Source organism: Sus scrofa, chromosome 8 (assembly GCF_000003025.6).
Source record: "Sus scrofa isolate TJ Tabasco breed Duroc chromosome 8, Sscrofa11.1, whole genome shotgun sequence".
Taxonomy (NCBI): domain Eukaryota; kingdom Metazoa; phylum Chordata; class Mammalia; order Artiodactyla; family Suidae; genus Sus; species Sus scrofa.
The window spans coordinates 85,712,366-85,737,512 of NC_010450.4; the positions used below are offsets into that span (position 1 = coordinate 85,712,366).

General features: G+C 39.8%; 1 protein-coding gene across 7 annotated transcripts in view; it reads right to left on the reverse strand.

The window, feature by feature from the left end:
- IL15 (interleukin 15) overlaps window positions 1-25,147 on the reverse strand; it is a 74,018-nt gene that overhangs the window by 45,403 nt on the left and 3,468 nt on the right. For 3 of the 7 annotated variants that reach the window (XM_013978870.2, XM_005666853.3, XM_013978869.2), the window contains exon 2: window positions 13,268-13,347. The exons of the other annotated variants lie outside the window; for them this stretch is intronic. The gene's annotated coding sequence lies outside the window, so the exon portion shown is untranslated. The remainder of the gene's footprint in view (window positions 1-13,267; window positions 13,348-25,147) is intronic. 7 annotated transcript variants of the gene reach the window in all.

Below are 25,147 nucleotides of genomic sequence, written 5' to 3' on the forward strand. Positions count from 1 at the left end.
CAACTTTAAACATCTTCATTCCTCTCCTAGAAATCTTCCTAATAAAATTTTCAGAAATCTAGTTGGAGATTTATTAGGAAATACACTAACTGAAGTATTATTTTAATAACAACAGATTGATGAAATTATAATAGGTAGTGATATATGTCATATTGGAGTATTATATACACATTAAAAATAATATTTACCTAGCTTACGTAATGTCACAATTTGCTGCTAAACAGACAAAAATACAAGGTGGATTTTCAATATTTTTATATCAGCCATGTAGAAAAACATAATCCTGGAAAGAATCATGTAATAAGCTGCCTCTTAGTTACTGCATTACTGGTGATGTTTTTCCCACGTTCACTTTTCTATAGTGTTCACTCTTACTTATAGTGAGCACATATTACTTTGATAATCAGAAAGATAATAAGAAATAAAATCTTGAGACTCTCCCTCACATCAGATAAGAATAGCTATCAGGGACTTTTACAGAGGGACCACATCAAAATGCCTCTGCTTTTAAGCAACCCCAAGGAAGCTGCTCTGTCTCCTAGACTTTTTATGAAGAATTCCCTAAACTCAAAAAACAACTTACGGAAAAACCAGGAATCAAGGAGAATTCTGAAAAACCGAAAGCACTTTTCTTATGACTTCAAAACAACTGAGGGGAGATTTCTCTTAAGTTCTTGCATACTTCAAGTATGATTTCATTTAAAGAAAATTCCCCTGGTTTTTGCCCCAGAACTGACCATAATGGAATTTTTAAAATAAAATGTTTTTTTATTCTTTCATAAACAGTGACAACAATTTAGAGCTATGCTGCTACTATAAAAATATCCCATGTTCTATCCCTCAACATCCAAAATGCCCTCTTTCTTCTTCTTTGAGCCTTCAATGGCAGCAATACATAAATGCGTTTATCCCTAAGACTCAGTGAGTTGTTTCTTTTTTTTTCTTTTTAAGGCCACACGTGATGCATATGGAAGTTCCCAAGCTAGGGGTCCAATCGGAGTTGCAGCTGCCAGCCTACACCACAGCTATGGCAACACAGGAGCCAAGCTGCATGTGCAATTTATGCCCCAGCTTGTGGCAACTCTGGATCCTTAACTCACTGAGCAAGGCCAGGGATCAAACCCACATTCTCATGGACACTATATCAGGCTCTTAACCTGATGAGCTACGATGGGAACACCATTTAAGTTGATTCTTGAGTTTAGGGAATTATTTATAAAAATTCTAGGAGGAGTTCCCGTCATGGTGCAGCAGAAACGAATCCGACTAGGAACCATGAGGCTGTGGGTTCTATCCCTGGCCTTGCTCAGTGGGTTAAGGATCCGGCGTTGCCATGAGCTGTGGTGTAGGTCGCAGGTGCAGCTTGGAACTGGTGTTGCTGTGGCTCTGGCGTAGGCTGGCAGCTTCAGCTCCGATTCGACCCCTAGCCTGGGAACCTCCATATGCCGCGGGTGTGGCCCTGAAAAGATAAAAGGCAAAAAAAATTAATTAAATAAATAAACAAATACAAATTCTAGGAAACAGAGCAGTTTCAAGGAAGCACATGAAGTTAATGGATATCTTTTACTTTGAAGAAGCAAAGAACGGTTTCTTCATACTTTTTCTTTCAATTTATATTTATTATTTTCTGATGCCAGAAATGATTGCACAAGAGAAGAATTCATTTTTACCCCTCTTAGGAGTCTTGCAAAGAGTTTCAGTTTTCATAAACCACTGCTTATTTATTCCTTCGCTTATCCTGATTTATACGGATGGTGCAGAAATCTTTCCAAAGGAGTTCAATATTATAACTGAAAGTAAAAATGAAATGTCTGTGTTCACTTTATCAAGAAGCAGCCAGTTACCTGGACTTCCGTTTCTGCGGATGTAATGTGTTTAGTTTTGAGACTATATACATGTCTTTGGTCTTTAGGGCCACACCCAGGGCATATGGAGGAGGAGATTCCCAGGCTAGGGGTCCAGTCGGAGCTGTGGCTGCCGGCCTACACCACAGCCACAGCAACAAGGGATCCGAGCTGCGTCTACGACCTACACTACAGCTCATGGCAGAACCAGATCCTTAACCTACTGAGCAAGGCCAGGGATCGAACCCACATCCTCATGGACGCTAGTTGGGTTTGTTAACCACTGAGCCAAAACAGGAACTCCAATTTTGAGTCTATATTTGATTTTACATCATTCTCAAAGATTTTTCAAAAGTTTCAAGTCATTCAAGATTCCAATCTACATTATTTTTGAATTTCCTAACATTAGTAAAATCATTCATAAATTGGGTATTGCATTACATTTATTTTTATTATTTAATTTGTACCCTGGTTCTTTTAAAACTAACTTAAAAACACAGCAGAAAGTGAGATGCAGAATTTCTTCATCTTGTGTGCCAAGGGTTGGCAGACTATGACCCATGGCCCAAACTTTACCTGCCACTCATTTTCATAAATAAGTTTTGTTGGGACAAAGCCAGGCCCATCCATGTCTGCATCTGCTTTCCAGCAACAAGGGCAGAGTTGAATAATTGTGACAAAGATCATTTGGCCGGGGAAGCCTAAAATATTTCCCATCTGGCTCTTTTCAGAAAAAATCTGCACACCTCTGTTATGTGTAATGTTCTCTATTCTCAGAAAATGCTTTCAACATTCCATGACGAGTGGCATTTTGTTTTTAACTAAGATGCTCATTTTTAAAAATTCTGGATATATGTGTGTGTGTGTGTATGTATTTCCAGGATATAAATATATACATAAAACATCACCTGGTTTGCCGCATCTTCATTATTATTAATCACATTACTACCTAAATAGGTCTATCTCCATGATGTAATTGTTAAAAGCCTTACTTACACAACCTCTTGAAGGCTGGCTATCTGCTACCATTGACCTCTTTGCTTCCTGTGACATTATCAACATGGCACATGAGGGGACATTGTTTCAAAGAGCCACATGATCATATGTAGGAATGGATTCTGTAGGATAAAATGATTAAAAAATCATCTACTGGATAATCTTCCCTTCCTTGGGTGTGTGCAACTGATCATGCTAGAAAACACAGGAAGATTCATATGAAGAAAGTTTCCTAAGTCAACGGGAATTTTTTTTGGATTAATAGTTTCTAAAATCATCCGTCTTTCTCATAATTTAACTCACATCTATGTTGACTATAGCAGCTTCATTTGGGAAACGTGATAATCATACATCACTTAAAATGCACTATAACATTTCATGCAGTTCCTTAATAAAATGGCTTTCATTTTCCCAGGAAAAGTACAAAGGAAATGCGATGTCAATTGCATTTGTGGACTTGATGTCAAGTTATTAACCAGCTCTCAGGAAGACGCTGAAAATAAGTTGCAAACATCTGTTCTAAGAGTGAAATGGCAAAGTATACTCAGACACTGAGTAGTAAAATACATTATAATAACGTATTTTCAAGTGATTTTTAATGCCAACAGATTACTCTACCAGAAAACTTTAAAGCAGTATATCTCTCACTTTTAAAGAAGGTAGTCTAACTTACAAATGCCATTTTAAAAAGTTAAGCAGTGTAATTCCCATTTTATGAAATAAATTAAGAAACATCCTAAACATTAAGTTCAGGATGGTCTGTGATATAAAGGACATTTATATTAATAACAACATTATCCATATAATCTCATTTTTTACTATTATTGATTTAGTGTAAGTTTCATATGGTGGTAAGTCCAAAGTTTAGCCATCCAATATGCATGCTTGCATGCTGGTACTTTCTTGAATTATTCATTTAAAACGCTTTACTCAGAACTTACTGTGTATAAGGAAATACATTAGATACTCTAATAACTGGTTTTACCCCTTAAGAAACTTTCCAACAGTGGGGGAAAAACCGCAAACAACTCAGTAATGCTCTTAGTGTTTTAGCAGAAGAATAAAGAAAGCCCCTTGTAAAACCAGAGTGTTAGGCAATTAATCCCAAAGAGATAACTTGGAAAGACTTCACTGAGGTGACATTTGAGCTGGCTTTGAAGGATAAGTAGTGTTACTCTAGCAAAGGGAAGGCTGCTTGCAGAGGCTCAGAATTCAAGAGGGTAAGCGAGGAATGGATTTGAAATGTGGCTTTATTCTTGCCCTGGAACTGGTGACTAGAACCCAATGTTGGGGATAAAGAAGCATTAAGCTCTCCCATATTCTAAAGAGAGTTTTATAGCTAGGTCTAGACATCTGCTCCAGGGAAAACTCAGAGGCAGGCAAACCCTTAATACTTCTACCACCTCCAAGCCACCAACTCTGCCCCAAGATCCCATTCTGGGTCCATATACAGAAGACTAAAATATCAGGATGGAAAGGGAAAGGCAATGACTGGGATCACCAGCCAGGAAGTGCAGCAGGACTACACACAAGAGAGACTATACTATGAACTGAATTGTATGTCCCCCAAATTCTTATGTTGAAGCCCCACCCCCACCATGAAGGTATTTGGAGATGAGGCTTTGGGAGGAAATTAGGGTTTAATGAGGTCATAAGGGTGGGGCTCTCATGATAGGATTAGTGACTTTAGGAGAAGAGATACATCAGAGAGCTTCCTCTCTTTCTCTCTCTCTGTCTCTATCTCACTATCTCCTCTCTCTCTCTCTTACTGTGAATACACAGGTAGCTATCTGCAAGCCAGGAGTGGAGTCCTCACCAGAGAACTCAATCAGCTGACATCTTGATCTTGTACCCCTCAAGCCTCTAGAAGTCCAGGTATGGTATTTTGTTATGGAAGCCCGAGCTGACTAGTACAAATTGGCATCTCATCCTCTGGCTGGACATCATATAGATTGCTTATGTGCTCTTAAATTTACCTGGCTAAAGAAAAAAAAAATAGTGGTGAAACGTATCAGATTTTGTTTCCAGTGTTTGATCTAGCAAAGCTGTGTGAATTTCCTACCTGTGGAACAAGGCTGGCTTCCTTTATACAGGGACTCAAAACCCAGACCTTGTGGGCTGTACCATTAGGGGAGGGAATTGAGAGGGTAGCAAGAGGTTAAGCCTAATCAGCCACAGAGGGCTGCTGTGGAGACCACTACAGGTGTGTGGAAGAACTCACCAGCACAGCCTACGGGAGAGCCCAACTTTGGAACCTTCCATGTAGAAGGTATCAATGGTTCATTCTTGTTAGCCAGGAAGAGAAACAACAACCAGAGGATAGCCTAGTTAAATCAGGAGCTATCTGGTCCATCTGCCCTATGCCTCCCTCTCAGTCCCCAACTTCTAGAGGTCAAAACCAGAAGTTTAGAAAGCATGAAGCATGAAGATGTGGACCACACCCTTTTCCCCCTACTGGTCCCAAAGGCCTAACTTGAGCTGAGAAGCATATGGAAATGAGACTGGGATTTTCAATGGAGTGGACAATGGAGTGGACAATTCAGTAATTGGAAGTGACCAAAATGCTATAAGATCTGACACTTTTGCAAACAGATAATTACAAATGGATCATGAGGGAAGTTGTTCCAGAAATACTGAAGACAGAGCAATAAATAGGTCTTTCATGCCACATGTTATGGAGTGAAAGGGAAGAGGCAATGACTGCTCAGAAAAGAGTAATTCATTTTCAATTTATTTAAGGCAAATTCCTATTCCATTATTTCTCCCACTCTCTAGTAATGTCTTTTCTAGTTCATTCTCTTTCAAATTCCTTTTAAAACAATCTCTCACCTGACCCATTACTATTATATAAGAAGAAGAAGAACAAGAATCCTTATGAAGCTTTTTGCTGAAAGAAAAAATGATTATGGTTTTGAGAAAAATGTTTATTCAATTTAAAAGCTATCTTAGACACAGCCATCAATCCTAGCTCTTTCGTTTTTTTTTTTTTGTTTTTACTATTTTTTTTTTCTTTCTCCTCTGCATCATGTTCCCGTAACAGCCAATTCCTTAGTTCTGGTTTAACTTCCTACTCCCATTATCTCAGAAGAGCTTTTCCTTTGGGTATTTTTTTTCCTATCTTCTCCACGAACCTTCATCAACTCCACTGAGCACACCTAAGAGAGACCCCTTCCTTGAGCATTCTTCCTCTCTAACCAGGAAACAAGCTTCCTGGAAAGCCAACACAACTGATGAATTCTGCAGGAGGCATGAGATTGAAATTAGCAAATATGCTGAAAGGCACAGGATGGGCACTGAGACCCATATGATTCTCACAAGGAAGGACCCTGAACCTGCTATGGTTACACCTGTTTACCCCCTGAGCTTCAAAGGAAGGGTGAATAAGAGTGGCTAAAACTGTGGTTTAAAGCTGGGTGGACTCCTGCCTTTCATACCCTATGTAGTCTAACCTTTCAATTATTAGCAGTAAAGGCTAATGCTTCTAGGAAGATAGTAGGCTAGCTTTTACAGGAAACACCTAACAAAGGGTGACCAAAATATTTTAAAAACAAAAAATTTCAACTCAGCTCTTCTGCTGTTTTGTCCCAAAATCTGCCTCAAGTTAAACAATACACCATTGAAGCATGACAGCAATGCACACTCTCCATTGCTGCACAGCAGTGATAACAGAAGATTAAGACTGACCTATCCAGATCGTTGGCCCATATGCAGCCAAACACATATCTGGGAAAACTCTTACCTTGTCTTTTAATTAATACTTATTTAAATACATACTTAGAATCAAAGCGCATTAGATACTCCAAAGAACTTCCAGCCAGGCATCCACATTTCACAGAGGAAAATAAAAAACGGGTCCCAAAGAGACTAAATGATTTTCTTCGACCAGAAGGGCTATCTCAGAATTGCTATGCATTTCCAGAAAAGATGCAAAGGTACTATTCGGAGCTGTAGTGAACAACGAAGCACTCGATACGCCAGCTGAGAGCTATCCCCAGGACTGCTCTCAGTGAGAGAGAGCTGCCCAGCACAAGGTCACAATACTCCTGGGGGGCTGGCTCCCTTCCTTGGAGTTGGAACATCCCTGCATGGTCATCACAGCTTCAAAGCTGGAGGAACACGGGGTTGACTGGCTGAGGCCTCTGCTGAAACTGCATCCCACTCCAACTTCTCCCTCTACCCACTCACTTCCATCAGGTGAAGTTCCTGCGAACAACCCAGGAAGTCTCCTGCATGGACGTCTCCAACTCAGAGTCTGCTTCCCAGGGAAGCCAACTTAAAAAAAGAGTATATTCTATTACTTGAGAAAATGGATGGCTAAGAAACACTTGGATTAAACTGACATAGATTGTAGGTCTTCCTTTAATTTGACAATGTGTACCACGAAACTCCAATGACTACCCAGAGTTACCGAAAGTTATTTCGCCAATGAACATCCTCTGAGACTTGTGTTCTGTGGAATCTTTTCTGGGAAACGCGAATGCAAGTCACTCAAGCTCATGTTAGATTTCAATTGCCAAAGTTACTCATGTCAATATTTCCTGAAATGGCAAAAGAATGGAAATAACAATAGGAGAACAATTTTTAAAAATTGAGGAATGCTTAGATTAAATTCTGATGTGTCCACTTAACGAAACAGTATGCATCCACGGGGAGTAAAAAGAGAAATCCTGTAAGTTCTAGAATGAAAATGGATCCAGTGTACCCAGAATGTATTTGTTTCTAAAAAGGAGAAGGATTAAATATATGTGTACATGTTCTTGTGTGTGCACAAATATTTCATATACCCTGGAAAATAAGAGCACTAATTTATTTCTACAGAAAGAAATTAAAAAGCTCTTTGACCCTTTGAATTTTAAATCATGAAAACAGATAACTGCTTCAAATAATTCAAATTTTGAAAATTAAAAGCAAAACACTGCCAAGTAGTAGATAAGCAGATATTTAAACACTTCGTCTAATCATATACGAAGAAATTCTCGGAAACAATGTGAGATAGCCTCTGTAAAGTTACTTCAACTCTGGGCTCTGTGAGGACAGGAACCATATCTTACTTGTTTATTCATAATGCCTGAAGCCTAGCAGAGCGTCTGAACCAGAGGCAGCAGTCAATAATTTTATTTTATTTTTTGCTGTGCACATGGCATGTGGAAGTTCCCGGACCAGGGCTCAAACCTGCACCACAGCAGAAACCCGAACCACTGCAGTGACAATGTCAGGTCCTTAACCCACCAAGCCAACAGGGAACTCCAATTTGTTTTAAAATTTAATCCTCTTGCTTCCATATGGCAAATGATTTAAAAGAGCCCTTTCTTTCCTTTTTTCCTTTCTTTTTTTTTTTTTTTAAAGCGTTTTTATGTGGGATCCACAGAAACTCTAGAAATGGAGAAAAAATGGCACATTCTCCTGATAGATTTCCCTGCTTTGGTTTTCCTCATATTAGCCTAGAGTCAGCAACATTTAAAAAGTATCTGGAGCTCTGCTGTCCGATACAATAGCCACTAGCCATATACGGCTATTTAAATGTAAATATTCATTATTGAAAATAAAATGAAGCTAGAAATTCACATCCTCAGTTGAGCTAGCCACATTTCAAGCCATGTATGGTTAGTGCAATCATGGTGGACCCAGAAGATAGAGAACATTTTCATCACTGCAAAAATTCTGGATGGCACTCAACTAGGTATAGTACAGACTTTGGTTTCTGATAAATCTGGGTGAATTCCAACTTAGGCATTTATTTTAGTAGGGTTTAGAGAAAGTTAATCTCTAAGTTTCTTCAGCTGTGGCATAGAGAAAATTATAACCCCTACTCACTGGGCCACTGTGAGGTTCAAGTAAGTTCATGCAGACTACACCCAGTGAACACTTGAAAATGCTACGTCTCAGCGATGATCACCACGGTGAATGCAATTCCTCACCATGAACCAGTCATCTCATCTCTCACATTCCGGTTCTGCTACCCTTCCCACAGGACTGGAAAGAGAAGAAGTGGCCATGAACATGATCAGAGTCTAGTTCAGTGTTATTCAAGTTCTAGTTTACAACCGAGAACACGTGCACTAATCGCTTCTTCAGGAAAGTTTTGTTAGGAAAAAAATATCAGATGAACTAAACGTGTTATTGATTAGGTGAATTACATCTGGTGCAAGCTCTTTATTAGGGCAGGTCCTAGGAACAAACATTTTCCGACTTTGGATTGCAATAGCCTTGGTGGAAACACATATCCCTTATATTATTTTTAAATTCTCACGGAGTCTGTTAAACCGTTCCAGAAGTAGGGCCAAATCTAGGGTGACAGAATAGAATGGGAAAGGACAGCTGGATCAGTCCAGGTAAGGTTTTTATAGTTGGTAACATTGAGCTAAGTTTTGAAGAACATAAATATGATGAAGGAAGAGACAGAAGTGGAAAAGAATGACAAAGGCCTAATACCAAGAGAAAGGAAAGGGACAAATGTGAGAGAAGCCTCGTAGCTTTAGCCCTTTAAAAACAAAGCAATATCTTCCTTTTATCCCATAGGCCAAGACACCCCCTTGTTAATTTGTGGCTTCTCAAACAGAAAACGATATAGTCTTGATATTAAAAGACTATTAAAAGATTATAAAGTGGCCAATTTTGGCCTGTTTAGTCCTACTACGCAGTATCTTCATATAATTGGAATATTACATATAAATAATTTTAAACTCTAAAATGTATATGGAAAGCTATTCTGGCAACTTCAAATATTTGCACTTAAAGAGACAGGAACTATGATGGAAAAAATAAAAATCATTAAAAAATAAAAAGATAAATGAGCCCCAAACCAAGAAGTTCCCAAGTGTGTGTTTATAATGAATGTTCTTCTTTTGCCTCCTTCAGGTATTTGTATAAAAAGATCTATATAAAAATTATTCTTTGTCATAAAAATCAACCAATCATTACTAAACAATTTTCCAGTACTGCCACTCCAGATAATTGTTTAACTATTAAAGTGTGTGTTATGATTTATAATAGCCTTACTGGTACCAATCTCTAGATGATTGCCCGGTGCTGCCGAGGAAGACATACCTCATCTGTTGTAGCATGAAATGCTGTATGACATTTATAATGATGCATATTTCTTATTACCTGCTGATAATAACCTATGAGTGAAAATGACAGCTTAATGATATAGCTGCTCTCCTGCTGGCAAATAACTGGATTCAAACATTTCTATGGCTTCTCACTAATCTCAACCAGAAGCAAGGAAGTATGACTACCACAGTCCTCCGAAACAACACTTAAAATTAAGTTTAAAAAAAAAAAAAGCTAAAGCAAAGCTAATTTTTAATGAAATACAGGCACAATTAAGTCCATTAATTCCTCAGTACCCTGTCTCACTAGAGCTGGTTATCATTTTCCTAATGTTTTATTTCTCTTGCTGATTAGGCTTCTGGTATTTCCCACTCCAAATATTTGGCTTGTTGTGAAGTGGATCAAATGATTTACCCTGAACACTGAATCAACCCAGTGGGCCATACATGTGCTATAGCTATCTTGTTTCTGAGGTATGCCTCAGAAGCTTGTTTCTGAAGCTTGCAGGGCTTCTCCTGACAAGTTAGACTAAACTTCCCAAGTCTACAGAGAAAAGCAGAAGTGCCTATGAAGCCGCTCTGAGGTTGGCTGTCTCCATTAATAAAGTTTATTTAAAAACTGGCAGAGTGCTTGGCCTCCCAAGTTCCAGTGTGGTCCATGTGGCTGCTGGCTTGCTTTTCCCTGGATTAGATGGTGGAACATGTTTACCTTTCTGGCACTGCTGGTTCTTTCTTCTCCGCCAGCACTGTGTGTCACTACCTAGTACATAGATAACAAAATGCTTGCACCCAGATTAGGAGACTTAATCAGTTTTAGTTCTTGACCTCCTTTCACTGGTCTCATTAAATATTCTTATTTAAATAGTAGTTACTAAAATTACTATGAATGGATCATCATTCCAAACTTCTCGCCATTTTTCTCAGATTTCTGCTTCTCCCATGTTCCTCAGCTTTTGTGCAAAGAAAATGGGCTGTACAGACGTCATCAAATACTTAATGTGCCCCATTCCTTCTGTGGGATTATGTATTTGTTATAGTTCTTAAGATTCTGACCCTTTCTGCTGGATGCCCAAGATGGCTACATTTTTGTAGTTTCAACTTACTTTTAAGGACTGTTTTGGTTTGTTTTCAGAGGGGATTATGAAGAGGCAAATGTGGGTGGCTTCTTCCTGCACCAGAGCCACCCCTAAATTACAGAGGCTGCGCTATTAACTAAAATGGCCATATTACTCACAAGAAGATTCTTTGAAAGACGTGGAATGAGAACAAAGGAAATTGGAAAGTCTTGCAGAATATATGTACAACATAGGCTTTTCTCCATCCAGCTAGAGAACATAGCATTCTAAGCAGTTAGCATTAAATGGGTCACTACCATGGGCTGGAACCACAAGCATTCATTTTTATAGAAATAAAACCTCTCTGGGTTCATGTAAACAACGGCAGTGGGCACTGCCATGGAATAGACTGGAAGCCTACAGACCTGGACCCTGGTTCTGGTTCTGTCTTTAGACAGCTATGTGACCAGAGCAACGCTGTTCATGTCTCTTAACCTCAGTTTCCTCATCTCTAAAACAGGGAAGCTTGATTGGAATGTGTCTAAAATCCCTTCCAGTATTCTATTAAGGTCATAGGTTGGTTACCAGCATATTATCAAATTCATCCATGTTATGTTAAAACCATCTCATTTGAACTTGAAGGAATTCCTCTTGTCTAATCCTCCTAATTTCCCAGAAGAGAAAAAAAGTGCAGAGAAACTAAATGTATTGTCGAGTGTTATACAAATAGGTAAAAACAGGTCTACCTTGTGTTGGATGCCCAGCTTAATCCTTCACTGGCAGTTCATTCGCCAACAGGGAGCACAAGGCATGTGCTATGCCTGGTACCGCCTCACGATATTAGCTCATTTTCAAAACAGGTCTACTTGTCCCTAAAAATCTAGGGTTATAATATGCTTGAGGCTTTCAACCTTGTTTATAAGGTGATAACTAAAGGGCTATCTTAATAGATTCTGAATTGTTTTTCCTTCACACCTTAGTTTAACAATCCTGTGCCAGTAGCACTAGCAAAATGCTGCTACACTGCCACTTATTTCCAAGCAGCTGCTTTCTGGGTCAGAACAACGAAAGTAAACACACCACCCACAACTGCTATGAAACAAGTCTGATTCATCCTAACTCACTGTAGCCCAATTTACAGCTCTGTCTCAGAGGAATGGAAAGATGGAATTTTCACAATCTCCTTTACACTGTGGCCAAGCTACCACACTCTTGCTTTTATACTGGGATCTTTGGGATTTTTGTCCAATGTTGTTTCACCACAATAATGGTGAATATTATTATATATTTACATAGCTACTGTTTCCTGAATGAATCAGTTGGGAGGCAGGAGACCAGATAGTTCTTAGGTTAGAGGAAGACCCAACAAGGGTAGCTGGCTCCGTCTTTGGAAATCCACCTTGTGGATTCTTAAGAAATCAGATGGTTTGTAGAATGCCAAGCCATGCTCAGGAACTAATGCCAAATCTGTGAAAAACCCTTGGGAGAAAGAAATTCTATTTCAGTTTGGCAGCCCAGAGCTGGACAGAGTCAGAGACGAGAAACAGAGGGTGAGATGAGGAAGAAGGTTGTAGTTGCTGTCTCCTGCTCCCTCCCTCATTTTCCCCAAAAGGTAGGATGGAGAGATGCCTGCTTCATTTGACTGATACTTGCTGGCTGTGCCTATATGGTGGGGCACTCAGAAAAACTGTCAACACCAACTACAGAAGCCCAAACCCTGGGTCCAAGTAATTGCTTTTCCCATAACTACTTCCAGATAATGAGGCACCAACAGCAAGAGACTGGAAAGGATCCTTGGAAAACAAGGTATCAGAAGAGTGGAGAGTCACAGAGTTGTTAAATGCAGAAGGCAAGAGTCAAAGTTCTTCAACCTGAAGGATGCCCCTACCAACATATTTGGAGAACCCTAACCCAGAGCCAAGGGTGTTGGCTCCCAGCAGATAGACACTAGAGTAACAATGATCTCAATTTAAGAAAGAGAAGCTTACAGGGAAGAATGTACAGTGGGGACTCTGCCAAAGAGTGACGGACACTGGAAAAAAGTGTGTCAGATGTGGAAAGCCTAGTGGAACAGATAAGAATTGAAATAAGAATTTCATAAAATAATAAATACTTTGTGGAACAGTAAGAGGGATTTTGGAAACATGAATCAGGAGGAAGAAATTATGAAGAAATAACTGAGTATAATAAATATTTTTTAAAATAAAGGATAAAGTAAGGAATTAAGTAAGTCGCTTGAATGCCAGAATGAATACTGCTGTAGCATGAAACAATGAGCACCACAGATCAAGGACTATCCTGGAAGGCACTAGGGACTCACAATTAGAAGAAGAAAATGAATGAAGAGTCGAATGATATGGAGGATGAAAGCAGAAATTCCAACTTCTGTCCACTTGTGGTCTGGAAAAAAATTAGGGAAATAAATGAGAAAATAATAATCAAGATTTTTCAAAAATCGCAAACGTTAAGACCTCAAAATAAAGACGATACAGTTAAAAACAAACCCACAGTCAAAGTCAGGAATATTTTAGTGGAATTCAAGAATATTCAAGCTAAGTAAAAACTTCATAATATTCATTAGTATGGAAGCAGAGAAAGGTCAGATAGACATCAGGCTTCTCGAGGGAAACAACAGATACAAGAAGATAATGGAGTCGAGTCCCCACAATATTGAAGAAAAACAGCCCTGTACCTGGAATTAAATATCCAGGGAAATCATTACTTAACTGTGCTGATGCAATGAATATATTCACAGGCTTATCAGGGCTCAGAAAAATTCACCCTTCATTGACCCTGCCTGAAATAATTTTTGAAGGAAGCAAAAAGATACAGGAAACAAAGGTAAGTAAAGAACTTAGAGTCTACTACTGTTAAACAAGCAGAACATATAAAGCACTAAGAATACTGCTTGGTACATAGTAAGTGCTCAGTAAAAAGGAGCTATTATTAGCTTCGTCTTCAGTACTGTGTTAATTAGTGGCACTAATTTGACATCCTCATCATTTCCCAAAACTAAAGAAGATGCTTTTTAATTCTGTATTATGTATGACATTTACTAGGGATTTTTTCAGTATATCTCATTGATTCATTGATTCATTTATTAGTGCATTTATTTGGAAGATCCCACCTTATCTTATAAAGCTTTTACCTAAGAGCTTGATAATAACTTGTTCTGTATCCCTGAAGAACATATTGATAGATTTTCTAATATCGGGCCATCTATATAATCCTCCTCAAGTAAACTCTACTTTATCGTGGTCAGAGCATCTTCCTGCTGTGTTTTATTGTTGTATTATGTTAGCTAACATCTTATTTAGTGTTGAAAAATGCTACTGATTTTTTGTTACTCTTCTGCCCGGCAATCTCGCTGAACTCGCTCACTGATTTTAGTAGTTTGTTCATTTTCACAGCTTTCATTTATAAACAGTGATGATTTTATTTCCTCCCTTTTAAATGTTATGCCTCTTATGAGTTTTCCCAGTGAGGCAACACCTGCCAGAAGAGTAAAGGCTCTGGAGAGAGACCTGGTTCAAATTCCAATTCCACCTCACCGTGGAACCTGGCCAAGTCACTTCACCTCTTGGTGCCTCAGTTTTGTCACCTGAAAAGTGGCAAGGAAAACACCTCATGAAGTTTGGGAGGGTTACACAAGTGAAAGTGCTTGACACATGACTGACAATAAATGCTAACTACAGTCCTCTCTCTGCACCCATCAGGGATTGGTTTAGGACCCCCATGGATACCAGAATCCACAAATGCTCAAGTCTCTTACATAAAAACATGTGATATTTGCAAATAACCTACACACATTCTCCTGTATACTTTGAACCATCTGTAGATAACATAAAATAACTAACACAATGTAAATGTTATGTAAACAATTGCCAGTGAGCAGCAAATTCAAGTTTTGCTTTATAGAACTTTCTAGAATCCACCCCCCCAAAAAAATTTTCAATCTGTAGTTGGTTGAATGAGGATGTGGAACACACAGATAGAGAGGACCAGTTGTAGGGAAATATTTAAGAACGAAATGAAATTAAGAACGAGAGACACCTAACCCAATCTTCGTGGTCTAGAGGAACTATTCCCAGAGAAAACATCAAAATGAGACATCTGGATCAGATAAGTGAGTCAGGAGAAAGAGATGAGGAAGAGACAGTGGATGAAATAGTGTATTTCCAGTGAAGGATATGCAACTCCACATGTTCAGCGATGAAGAAAGAACAGCCTTCCTAGAGAACTGACAGTGGTATTTTGGGAAACTCAGCTTTTGCATCTACAAATGTGCACTGTTCCACTAGATGAAGTTTCTACAAGGAATCATACTTGGTTCATCTTTTTATCTTTTGGAGTACTTGGCAGAGAACGATTCACAGAGAAAGTGCTCAGTAAATCATAAATATCTACTATTGTTTGGGAGAGCTTCTGACCCATTGTCAGAACCATAATCTAGAAGCCAATGACCTATGAACTGCAGAGGCTGAGTAATATGCCTGGAATTAAGAGAGGCCAAAGTTTAGAAAAGAAATAACTCTGTGTAGAACTAATAATCCATCATAAAACCACATGTGTGAAGTTTCAGAGGTCCTCCACAAAACAATGAGAACAAAGATCTTGCTTTCTAGGGGTATAATCAAAAGAAATGAAATACAGATTTAAAAAAAAAAATCTGATACCTGGGATTACTGTAAATTTTAAAGTGACAGAATGATGTTGTGATGACTGTATATTTGTTCTCTTGGATTCTTAGGAAAAGAGGCACCAAAGAAATTAAATATTAACAATACTACTATTTAAAGAAAAATTCTCTCATCTTTTTTATACTAGTGAATTTTTTAAAAAATATTTAACGAATATTGTTGCATTAGGAAAACGAAAGGATTTCTATTAAAGGAATTTAGAGACCAGGGTGTGGCTTGTTTGTACTTCCTTTCATTTATTGAAGTATTTACTTGGAAATTTATGAAGTTATTCCCTCAAATAATAAAACTGGAACAGAATATTAAACAGCCCTATTTATTTTTAAGTTCTGGAAACCTCATACTAATATCAGAAGTCTATCTGTATTATCCTAGAAATGAATATACAGACTCGTTTTTAGCCTGGCCCAAATTAGGCTTTCGGGAAGTTCTATTTCCCTTCCTGATCTGGAAAATAAAGTATATGCTGGGACTTTCTAACAGCTACATGATCACTGGTGACTTATTTCCAGTCAAACCTAATCAATCTCCTTTTCTGAGAACCTGATGTTACTTGACCCCTCAGCAATATGGATAGATTACTGACAACAAAAATAACATTAGAAAATACGGAAAATACTGCAGATACTTGGAGACATATCCATCGGTGGAGACAGCACAGAGGAGGATTGTGGTCATACTTCCAGGTGGCTAGAGAGGAAATGAGATTTGAGTTTTGCCAGGAGAACTTTGCAGAGGAAGTGACTCATAGATAGAACAGGTGGGTGGTTGCTGGGGTGGTGGTGGTAGGGGGGATGCATGTAGAGGGTCAAAAGGCACAAACTTCCAGGTATAATATAAATAAGTCATGGGGATGTACAGCAGTGGTGACAATGGTGAACAGTGCCTAGCTGAGCGCTGCTAAGAGAATAAACCTTAAAAGTTCTCAGCATAGGAGTTCCCTGGTGGCTCAGTGGGTTAAAGATCTGGCATTGTCACTGCCATGACTCAGGTCACTGCTATGATGCAGGTTTGATTCCCTGGCCCCAGAAACTTCCATATGACACAGATGCAGCCAAAGAAAAAAGTTTTCAGAGAGTTCTCATCATGGCTCAGTAGTTAGCAAACCCAACTAGCATCCATGAGGATATGGGTTTGATCCCTGGCCTCGCTCAGTGGGTTAAGGATCTGGCACTGCCACGAGCTGTGGTGTAGGTCACAGACTCAGCTTGGATCTTGTGCTGTGATGCAGGCTGGTGGCTACATTTCCAATTGGACTTCTAGCCTGGGACCCTCCATATGACACAGGTGAAGCTCTAAAAAGACAAAAAAAGACCAAAAAGAAAAAAGTTTTCAGCATAAGAAAAATTACATCTATGGTGACAGATGTTAACTACACTTATGGTGGTGATAATTTTGCCATATATACAAATGTCAAATCATTGTTATACATCTGAAACTCATATAATATTATATATTAATTGTACCTCATTAAAAGAAAAGATGCATGTGTAAGAATAGGCATAAGGGGCATATAAAATCCAGCAGGAGAAGGGCAGACAGAGTTGGAATGACAGGAAGCAAGGGCTAGAAGGTGTGAAAAGCCTAACATTCTGGAAACTGACCAACCCTTTCCTGGAGACATTGCTTGAGTATTTCCTCTCCCACAGTGCCTTGCTCAGTAACAGAAACTCTGGTCTTCTTATGTGACCCCAAACCTTCTCTACATACATTTGCCTCCTAGGGAAATATTCTGACAGCTGGCTTCAGTCAATAATTCTTGACTATTAACCCAGAAACCAAAATCTCTTGTACAAACAGCTTACCCAATCTTCAGCACAGTACTTCTAATGACTTAGGGGGCATTTTTGGTTTTACAGTCCACTTTTATCTCTGTATTTTCTAAATGAAGTTTATCCACGTCCCTAACTCACCCTCACGTTTTAGCTACAATCCACATCAGTTCCTGCAATGCTCACATTTCCTGACTTCCAACCAGCCAGGACCCTCCCTACACTTTGCACCTCCCACTGAATCAAAGCCAATCAAAGGCTTCAAAGAGTGCCTAGCCCCTACTAAGCATTCAAAATGATTCAAGGATGAAGGAAATAAATCAACTCAATAAATAAATAACATGTATAAATAAATCAGATCTTCCTTGAAACATCTCTTCCTTTAGTCTCCATTACCCTTAACATATCCTACTCTTTAGCTTCCATTCAGCAAATAGTCACTGAGAGACTACCATCTGCCAAGCACTGACAGATGATGGGGATGCAGCAATGAATGAACAAAATAACAAAAACAAGTGCTCTCCTATAGCTCATGTTCAAGTGGGGAGAGGTGGGAATTAACAAATCATTAAAAAAGACATATAAATCCATGGTCCCTTATCTGAAAGTCTTTAAAAGGCTCTAAAAGCTGAAAGCTTTGCTTAATTTATTGGTCAACAAAACATGAGCTGGCATAGACTATTTATAATCTGTACTTCTTTCACTTTTGAGGAGGTACCTGCATGGGCTTACTCCACACCACAGCTGTCACATGGTATACAGAAAAGGCATTATGTCACTATATTAGTCTGTTCTGCAAGGGCTGCCATAATAGAATACCACAGATAGGGTGGACCACACAACAGAAATCTATCTTCTCACAGTTCTGGAGGCTGAAAGTACAAGAACAAAGTGCTGGAAGGGTTGGGTTCTGCTGAGATTTTTCTTCCTGGTTTGCAGGCAGCCACCTTCTTACTCCATCTGCACATGGCCTCATCTGTACACATCCACTCTCAGACTCTCTTCCACTTCTCTCAAGTTAGCAGTCCTGGTGGATTAGGGCTCCACCCTTTTGACCTCATTTATTTAACGTGAATTACCTCCTGAAAGCCTATCTCCAAATACAGTCACATTGGGGGTTGGGCTTCAATATATGGATTTGGTGGAGAGAGGGAGAGACACAACTCAGTGTCTAACAATTATCTTTAAAAAAAAAAAAAATCTGAATTCCAAACACATCTGACCCAAAGAGTTTTGTGCATGGTAGTATAAACTTGGTAGTATGGAAGTAGTTATGGATGCATCAAGAAGAGTTTGAGCCAAGAGTGCTGGTGGAAATGCAACATGAAGTACACCAGTCAGGGAAAGCCTCCCTGCAAGGGGGGTATTTGAGCCAAACCCCCCACAAGATAAGGGAGAGGGCGACATCTGAAAGAAGATCATTTGAGCAGCAAGTTCAAAGACCCTAAGAGAAGAATATGGGCGAAGGACAGAAAGGGTGTGGATGTGATGGAACTAAGGGAGGTAGAGCTGATTTACAGAGGTACAAATCACTGAGGGCCTTACCGTAATGGAATTACGAGGTTAGAAGACAATGGAAGCTTTTGAATAGAGGAGTGGCATGACTGGATTAATTCCTTAAAAGGATGACAACATGTGACAGATAATCTCCACCAAGATGGCAGCCACCAATCAATGCCTTCCTTTCATGAACAAGCATAATACTGCCCAGCAAGAGACGGAGTCTATGTCCTCACCTTGTGCATCTGAGATGGCCTTCTGACTTGCTTTTCCCAACTGAACAAGACAAATGTGACAGTCTAGGAATTTCTGGCCTGGGCCTTCAGAGCATCTGCAGCTCCCTTTTCATCTTTTACATAAGCTGGATACTCGGTAAGGCCTCTGACAGCCTTGAGACCAGCATGTTGTGAGCAAGTCCAATCTAGCCACATGGAAAAGCCAAGTGGAGAACAATGAAGGAACCCAGCCAACAGCCAGAATGGAGGCCCCATATATACGACCCAACTTCATTCTTTCTTTTTTTAATCTTTCTAGGGCCACACCCATGGCATATGGAGGTTCCCAGGCTAGGGGTCAAATAGAAGCTACAGCTGCCAGCCTACACCACAGCCGCAGCAACACCAGGTCCGAGCCGTGTCTGTGACCTACACCATAGCTGACAGCGATGCTGGATCCTTAGCCCATTGAGCGAGGCCAGGGATCAAACCTGCGTCCTCCTGGATACTAGTCGGGTTTGTTACTGCTGAGCCATGAAGGGAACTCCCTATGACCCAATTTCTTAAACAATCTCAGACATCTTTGACCTTTGGATCATCCTAGCTGAGACAGCAGGCATTCTGGAATAGCAACAAGTCATGGCCACTGGATCCTGTCCAAATTTCTAAGGTTGGACATTTGAACAAATAAAATAATTATTTTACTCTACTAAATTTTTGGTAGTTTATTATATAACAATTAAGAACTGACACTGGGAGTTCCCATCGTGGCTCAGGGGAAATGAATCTGACTAGTATCCATGAGGACACAGGTTCGATCCCTAGCCTCGCTCAGTGAGTTAGAGATCTGGCATTGCCATGAGCTGTGGTGTAGGTTGCAGACGCGGCTCAGATCTGGCGTTGCCAAGAGCTTACACTGAATTTGAAGTAAGATCAGGTGATGGGTAGACACCTGAGTAAGCAGAGGACACTCACTATTAATGAGGCTAGAAAGGCAGTGATGAAATTCTCCTTGAAGGCTGGAGAGAGGGCAACGCATGTGACACAGTGGCAAGTTGTTTGACCACACTGTCACCTGCAATAATATGGAAGAAAGAAAATGTATCTAATGAACTTGTGGACCTGGCTAGGAAAATTTCTGAATGTGACCAGTGGCTTCATTTTGCTGCCTGGGATGAATTACAGGAAGAGAAAGAGGAACTGAAATGTTTAAACTGCATTTAGAGGAAATCATTCAACCCAGGACTTGCCAGGTTGGAAAATAAAACCTACTATCAAGCGCACCTCTTAAGACAGCACAAGATTCTCAAAGAAAGAAGTAGACTTAGAGCAAAGATCAATTCCAGGGTCTGTCGGTACAATGTACTCTCAGGTTAAAGGTCAAATCACATATGTGGCTGGAAGATGCCTCATTAAGATCTAGAAAAGATTTAAGGTGGCACCTCAAAGACCCAGTCCGTGAGACCAAAGTGTTTCTAAAAACCTCGAAGGCTTCTCCTCCAGCACTCTGACTCACAGCCAAAGTCAACTGGAGCTTGTCCTAAGAGTTTTCTGGGTATGACTTTTCTAATGGAGTGAACCTCGATAAAGTTTACAGGAAGCCCCCACCCCAAGATTTATAAGGAAATATACCCCCCCCAAAAGAAAAGTACCAGTAGCTAAACAAAAAGGACACAAAATGTCTATAGATCCCTAACTCTCCCAGCTGGAAGCAGCCTGCTCAACTGCTAAGAAGAGCTATTTCTTATGGAACAGGAAGAATCAAAGGAGGAGACTTTAACTTTACAGTCAACCCAGCTGAGGCGCCGGATACACAAAGGAAGAAACCTTCTTGGAGGTTTCATCCCAACAGCCTTTGAGGAGCCAAGTGGCTGAATATAGCCCAGACTGTAGAATCATGACAAACAACAAATTATTGTCCTTCCAGCCACTGTGTTTTGGAGTTGGTTTTTTTGTTTTGTTTTGTTTTTTGTTTTCCTGTTTGTTTTGTGGTTTTGTTTATTTAATGCAGGCAGGGCAGATAACTGAAAACAAGTGACTGACACCTTCTGGGGGTGGGGGTTGAGTAGAGGGGAGACAAGTGTAGCAATAGAGAGACCAGTTCTTGCCACTCTTTCTCAAGACAGGAAACTCAGGGCCTGGACTCGGGTGGCAGCAGTGAAGGTGGTGAGAAAGTCAGATGTAGGATATATTTTGAAGGTACAATTAAGTGATTTACTGTCAGATTAAATGTGGAGGTGTGACAGAGTTCCCTGGTGGCTCAGTAGGTTAAGGATCTGGTGTCTTTCTGTGACTCTGGTTATGGCCATGGTGTGGGTTCAATCTCTGGTCTGGGAACTTCTGCATGCTGAGGATGTGGAGGGAGAAAGAATAAATGGGGGAGTGAGTAAAAGAGAAGTAAAGACAACTCTGAGACTGATTGATTATTTATGCACTTAAAAGGATGAACTTACCATCATGCAAATGAAGCAGACAGTGGGGGAATAGTTTAGGGGTTAAGTCAGTAACCCAGTGAGTACTAGATATTCAATCAGGAATGTGGAACAGAATTCTATGAGGCGGGAGTTCAGAGAGAGGTCAGGATCAAAGGACAGATATTTATGAATCATCCGTGTAAGAAGGTATTGAAAACCCTGAGACCGAATGAGATTATCAAGAGAGTGAGCACAGAAAGAAAAAAAGGCCATGAAATTGGCCTATCAGATGCTTACATTTATAGCTTATGAAGGTAAATAACCAGCAAAAGAAACTGAAATAGGTGCTGGTGAGGGAAAAGGACCATAAGGAGATGGGGGTGGGCTGGAAGCCAAATGAAGACCACTGCAGTTCTGCCTACAGCCTCCCTAGGAAGAGAACTGAGTGCTAATCACTGGATTGAATATGGCTTCTTGGTTGGTACCTCTGACCAGGGCATTTCTGTGGAGTAATGGGGATGACAGGCTGGCTGGGTCAAGAGAGAATGAGAAGGGAGACACTGGAGACAGAATAGAGTTGACTGTGAAAGCTGTCCTATAAAATGGGGACAGAAAGACCAGGTGGCAGCCAGAGAGAAACATGAGGCCAAGAGAGTCTTTTTGTTTTGGGGTTTTTTTTTTTTTTTTTTGGTTTGTTTTTTGCTTTTTAGGGCCACACCCGTAGCATATGAAGTTCCCAGGCTAGGGGTTGGATTGGAGCTGCAACTTCTAGTCTACAGCACAGCCACAGCAGCGCAGGATCCTTAACCCACTGAGTGAGGGCAGGGATGGAACCTGAGTCTTCATGGACACTACTCGGGTTCGTCACCTGCTTAGACACACCAGGAACTCCTGTTTTTTGTTTTTAATGGGAGAAATTACAGCATGGCTACATGGTGATGGAAAAGACTCATTAGAGAGAAGAAAACTGATGACAAATTATTTTAAAAAAATAATTATTAGAGCTATATTCTTAAAGAGATTGTAGGAATGAGACTATATCACTAAATTAGTGCAATGGATCTCTGGCTGGTTTGCTTAGCTCCAATTTGTTTTGTTTATTTGCTTGTTTGTTTTTTTCTTCAAGAAATCCTACCCCAGATGAATTTTCTTAAAATAATATTTTTATTGTAATAGTGCAACAATGTATTCTGCCATGTTACTTACATTTTCTATCTGTTTTTGCATTCCTCTGCTTAGCCGTCAAACTGTTCAATGGTGCTTGAAGTCAATGAATGTGGCCCACACGTGGCTGGGCACACACAACACACTGTCCTATCTTTTTGTGAAACACAAGAGGAGAGACAGACATATAACAAGATGCATTTACAGAGAGAAAAGCTATTATGAAGAAATGTAGACAGCACCAAATAAATTTATATAAGGGAGAGCATAATTCTGCCTGGGCAGCAGAAGACGGTAGCAAAAGTTAGAGAGCTTCGTGAGCAGGACACAGGAGTGACAAGGATTATAGGAAGTGTGTCTAGAGCGCAGAGAGTGATGGGTGATGAGACTGCAAAGTCTCTCCAAGCGTCACCCCTGTCAGCGGGAAGCCTCTATAGCAGCCACAGTACTTTCCTTCCTGCCCCGTTCAGGCATGCCTACACACACACACACACACACACACACACACACACACACAGTGAGCCCTAGTAGTCCAAAAACCAAGGGGAGGGGTAAAGTTGAACTACATAAGAGCTCTTCAAAGCAAGGAACTGGCACCCCTGGATAACCCACATGACTTTCCAAGGTCCTTATGACCACAGAGAATTCTAAAGAAATGCCCAGATCCACTACTCCCATAGGAACCCTTTTTAGTAAGTGATATGCCTGAGGCAAGCAGATTTCTAGCAAGTTCTCTTTTCCCACTTCCCCTTTCAGAATTATGTTTCTTCTATCTTATGAAAGAAAGGCGTACCTCTCCTCCATCCAGACTCCTACACACACCTTGCCTTGCCAGGGAGCCCAACAAAGGGGCAAGTGGAAAAACAGATATTAGAGATACCTTCTTTAATCAAAGCAGTGATAGCAACAGGACCCATGCCTAGCTCTATGATATACATTCCTAACACAGTTCAGTTTTATGTCAGTAATTACTTGCTAAAGGTGAATTATTTTGATTGCACACTAAAATATTTAAAGAATAATTTTAACAAAAGAATAATTTAACAAAAGAATAATTTTAACAAAAGTTTCTTATTTTGAAAAATGAGATCTCAGTGTGTATGCTTATCATGGGTGCTGAGAAGTGGAGGAAAAAAGTTGAAAGTATCTTGATAGTGGATGTTGTAAAAAGACTGATATTGATATCAAAAAGTTGATATTGTAAACTATCTAAAAGTTCATTTAAAAATAATGATTTGAAAAGTTTAGCAGTCAGTGCTAAGAGTGTGCAAGGGGTATCGCTGACCCTTGAGCAACTGGGGGGTTAGAGGAGCCAACACTCTGCTCAGTGGAAAATCTGCTGTAATTTACAGCAGGCCTTGGGTATCACAGTTGCTCCACAGCCACACAGTTCTGCACCCATGGTGCTGCATCCACAGGTCTGCATTTCCCCAAATTCAATCAATCACGGATCCTGTAGTAGAGCGGTATTTACTGTTGAAGCAAATCCATACCTGGACCTCGCAGTTCAAGCCTTGGTTGCTCCAGGGTCACTGTATTTTCTCTCCCAAATTTTTATCAGAAGGCATATGATCAAAAGACTTCAGTGATAAAAGGGACCATTGACAGATTATCATTGGCCTCCTTTAGCGAGAGTCACTATGATAATCAGAGTCCTCCCACCCCCAACCCTATATCCTTCAAATTCTCCTCTTCTGCGGTCATTTTCAGTTTCGGTTCCTTTACTTGACAAAATACTTTCTATCACTCTCCAGTCAGCATGTGGCAAATAAACAACTTAGAACGTGATCAGCTAAAAGGCAGAATTCCTTTTTTTCACTTTTTTTTTTTTTTACCCATTTTTATGTGGTCTATATACAGTTCTCTGCCATTCTAAAAACGACCTACCAGACACCACTAGATTCACGGTGGGATAAAACACTGGAAAATAAATGTATATTCACACCTTGCCTCCAGATATAAAATATGTACCAATAATATCAGTTGAAGTGAACTGAGGTCAAAGAGATCTATTTCTGATTCCAGGACTGAATAACAAGAAATAATTTCCTTGATATATAGCAAATGAATGAATAATACTAAATATACATAAACTGATTATAGTTAATTAGTAAAATTCATCATTAAATAGTCAGTAGTAAACACTACTAGCAAACCCCACAAATGTTCTCCCAACTGCCATATGGAATTTTTCCATGCAATTCATAAAGTAGAATGGCAGCAATGGCATAAGCAGAGCTCAACTTCTCTAGTCTCATGTAGTAATCTGCAATCACTGAGTAAATGAATCTAAGAGTTAATACTGAGTCAAAGAAAGAAAAGAAAGAAGCTGGCTTCTTGCCAACCCTCAGGCCATATAATCTTCTGAAAAGGGGATTTCCCAAATAGTTGATGACACCACCTCAGCTGTGATCCATGAGAGTCTTCTGATGGCT